At 37.6% G+C, this 4,091-nt stretch overlaps 1 pseudogene; it reads right to left on the bottom strand.

Annotated features, from left to right (window-relative positions):
• Positions 1-1,587: 1,587 nt before the first annotated feature.
• On the bottom strand, positions 1,588-3,203 carry LOC146552260 (immunoglobulin lambda constant 6 pseudogene; annotated as a pseudogene).
• Positions 3,204-4,091: the final 888 nt, after the last annotated feature.

Raw genomic sequence — 4,091 nt, 5'->3', positions numbered from 1 at the left:
GGTGGCGCCAGTGTCCGGCAGCCTCGCCTCTGTCAGTGCGCCCCAGGGTGGCTGTGGCTACATTGTAGCTTGCCATCACCAGTGTGTGAATGTGTGTGTGAATGGGTGGATGACAGGTTGTGTAAAGCGCTTTGGGGTCCTTAGGAACTAGAAAAGCGCTATACAAATACAGGCCATTTACCATTTACCATTTATCTTTTCTAAAACATGGCTGCTGCGATGGATGCATTGATAGAAAAAAATATTACATCCCCATAATTTTCCCCTACCGCTATTGTAAGTATAATATAATGAACATGTTAATCTTTATCTTTAACTCTGTTGCGCAAAAGTATGAGATTCACAATGCAGCATAAGGTTTAATAATTAAACATAAAAGCTCTATTGCAAAACTAACTAAATACAAACACAGTGTTTTATTGTACTTTTATTTCATGCTGTAAGTTACATTCCTTATTATCAGAGATGGGCAGTAACGCGTTACAAGTAACGCGTTACTATAATCCGATTACTTTTTTCAAGTAGCAAGTAAAGTAAGGGATTACTATTGCAAAAACCGTAATTAGATTACCGTTACTTTCCCGTAGGAACGCTGCGTTACTGCAACCGTGATTTTTTGCGAGAATGTCTCATGACAGTGAGTAAGCAAGTGCGACGTTCGTGACAACAGCTGTGTGCAGATCAACAATGGATCATATATGGAATGCAGGAGAGAGTATGAGCATGCAGCGTTTAAAGCGTGGAAGTACTGACCTTACTTTGAGTTTGATTCCATAAAAAGTGACAAAAACATTAGTGTCCGTTGTGTGTGGGAAGAAAACTTCTTTTTACAGCGAAAAAAACCCCTAAACTTCCAAGCAAGCACGTAATGGGAAACTCAGAGAAACTCGCGGATTCTTCCACTGACCGCTGCGGCACACCTGCACCAGGGTAAACCTCCGCCTACCGCAGTCCTGCTTTACAGGTGAAAATAGAGCAAAATGACCGCTGAGTATTTGACTTTATTTATTTTCTGCTGTGTTTTACTTGCATCTATTTGAAAGACTGAGTGTAAACACAAAAAAATATTTTATTTTATGTGCTGGAATGTGCAGAAAATAGGTTTAAATAGGTTTAAAACAAATTTCTTCCAGTCAGAGACTGTTGCATATAATTAAATTTTTGCTTGATGCATAAAGTTAAAAGATTAAAACTGATAAAACAAGTTTTAAAAAGAGACTTTTCCATTTGATTACATTTTGTATGATGGATTATGCAGAAAAAGTAGAATTGGGCTGAAAGATCTATCGCTTTATCACCTCTTCAGGTTGTAAATCGTGTTTTTAAAAAGTAACTAAGTAATTAATTACTTTTGAAAATAAGTAATCAGTAAAGTAACGGGATTACTTTTTTGGGGAGGTAATCAGTAATTAGTTACTGATTACTTTTTTCAAGTAACTTGACCAACACTGCTTATTATAGTGGGCAAGAAGCAGAACATGAATATGAACATTTCTCGAAAGATCAAACATAGTTTTACAGACACACTGGAACAGAGATCTGTAGATTCGAAAACATCATTTGTAGACAGGAAGTGTTGCTGAAGCTCTACTCTGAGCAGTGGTCAGGGTCCAGGGTTTGAGTGACGGGGCTCTGTCCACTCAGACTGGCCTCACAGCTAACTGAGCCCGCCTTCCTCCACTGGTCTGCAGAGAGGCTCAGGGTGCTGCTCCAGCTGTAACGACCATCTGTCCCCAAGACCTCCAGGCTGTTTGACAGCCCTGAAGATGGGCTACAGCCCCCCACCTTCCAGCCCAGCTTCCAACCTGAGGGGAACCCTCCAGTGGCCAGACACACCAGAGTGGCACTGCTTTTCTTCTCCTCCTCTTTAGAAGGAGGGAGGACAGTCAGGGTGGGCCTCAACACACCCACTGGAGGAGACAGCGCAGAGAGAGGAGAGAGTCAAAAAGGTGAAGAAACTTTGAAAGGCAGTTATATGGTAATCTATTCCTATATCTATTGAATAATACTTCAAAGTGAATAACTCATCTCTGTGATAATGTTCCTACATATAAATGAACCAAGCTGAAACACTCATGTGAACAGTCAAATCTTTGTCATCTGTTTCTTTCACTTCCTTTAAACTACATTTAAAGTTAATGAGCCATGAACACCAAGATGATCTGCAGTTACTCTAAAAAAAATCACTTTTTTAATTTGGCAAAACTACGGATCACATTTTAAATCTAAAAATAAGCAGATATTGAAATAATGAGCTAAAATATTACAGCTGCTCTTCTGCAGTGTTACATTTTTAATTTATTAGTTTATTTTGACTTTTCTAAATATTTTTTAAAAATATAAAGTATGATGAAAATAGATAATTGTTCATTGATTCAATGAATTTAACTGCAGCTTGGAAAGAATACGTTTTTTTCTCATTTTGTGACATCAGCATTTTTTCAATTTAACCTTAATTATTAGCAACATACAAAAATCTAAAGTTCATTAATTAGTATTATTATTAGTATATGTAGTATTATTAATACTACATGTTTTGCAAAGTAAAAGTTTTTGGTACTTACAGTTAACGATGAGTTTGGTTCCTCTGCCAAAAGTGTACCACAGTGATACAAACTCACTAAGTGGCCACACAAAAACCGCCTGCACTCAGAACAAGTATCTAAGCACTTAGAAAATGTCTGCTACCCCAATACTTAATCTAAACGGCTACATTTATGCTAGTTTTAATCTAAAATGCTTTAAAAAGAACAAAATAATTTTCCTACAAATAAAGATAATATCTTGACAATCTACAAACTGGAAATAGAAACAATTACTGTCTTTGTAACAGAGCATCTAACAAAATGCTTCTCAATACTGACTACTAACAAAGCAAATTTAAAGTAAAGTAAAAAAAAAATCACAATTTTCTATACTTTAGATTTCATACTAATCACACTCAAAATAAAACGTATCAATTGCAGCCATGGACACCTTAGTTGCAATCCCAATGTAAATATTTTCTTCAGTTGTTTCACGTTGCCTTCAGTGTGTTGAGAGCAGAGAAATCATTTCCATAGAGAGGAGGCTTTGCATCATCAGCTGATCCTCCAGAGAACTGAGAAGGTTTATAGTCCTGTGACTTCAACACTGCAGGACTCACATCTGTCAGTCAACACAGCAGAAAGCACAACCACCATGACTCTCATCACCATCCTCATCTGGACGCTGACCTGCTGCTGTTTTACAGGTTCATTCACTCAGCAACATTTCAAACATGATGTGCTGCTTTTTCTCTCATTGATTTCTGCTGATAAATGAATGATTTGTTTTTGTCTGCAGGATGCAGCGGTCAGGTGACTGTGACTCAACCTCCAGTACTGACATCTACTCCTGGATCCACTGTCACTCTGACCTGTAGGACCAGCCAAGCTGTTGCTAGCTGTCGTGATGGTCTGTGTATGTACTGGTATCAACAGAAATCTGGACAGACCACAAAGCTCCTAATTCGACATGTGAGCATAAGACATTCAGAAACACCAACTCGATTTAGTGGCAGTGGAAGCAGCTCTGACTTCTCTATGACCATCAGTGGAGTTCAGGCTGAAGATGCAGCAGTTTACTACTGTAAGAGTATCCATGTAATAAACAGTGCTGATGTGTTCACACAGTGATTTGTAGCTGTACAAAAACCTCCCTCAGTCAGACTGCAGACTGCAGCTGCTGAAGAGGAAGAAACTCTGACACAGACCCCTGAACACAGAGCTGGCAGTAACCTCACTAAGTATACATTTCTTATTTAAAGATACATTAAATTAAATATTTGACTCTGATCATCTGAAATATATATAAATATATATATATATATAAAATAAAATTGTTTCTAGATGATACAGTGGTGACAGCTAACAAAGCAACAAATTCATACACAAACACTAGGGGTGGTTTGCTATTCGCTTCACTTATAAGAGGTTTTACACCCACGCTGAGGTTTTAGCACTGATGGTTCTGTAAATATTTAAATAAAATTATATTTTTAATAAGAATAATAGTTATTGTTTGTTAATGTTAGTGTATGATGCATTTGAAAGTAATTTGGGGCTTTTGGC

This window comes from Mchenga conophoros, linkage group LG19 (genome assembly GCF_057382185.1).
Source record: "Mchenga conophoros isolate Kocher_MC1m ecotype Shallow Benthic linkage group LG19, M_conophoros_male_GT1.1, whole genome shotgun sequence".
Lineage (NCBI taxonomy): Eukaryota > Metazoa > Chordata > Actinopteri > Cichliformes > Cichlidae > Mchenga > Mchenga conophoros.
The sequence above is the reverse complement of the archived record's forward strand: the minus strand, read 5'-3'. Positions and strand labels throughout refer to the sequence as shown.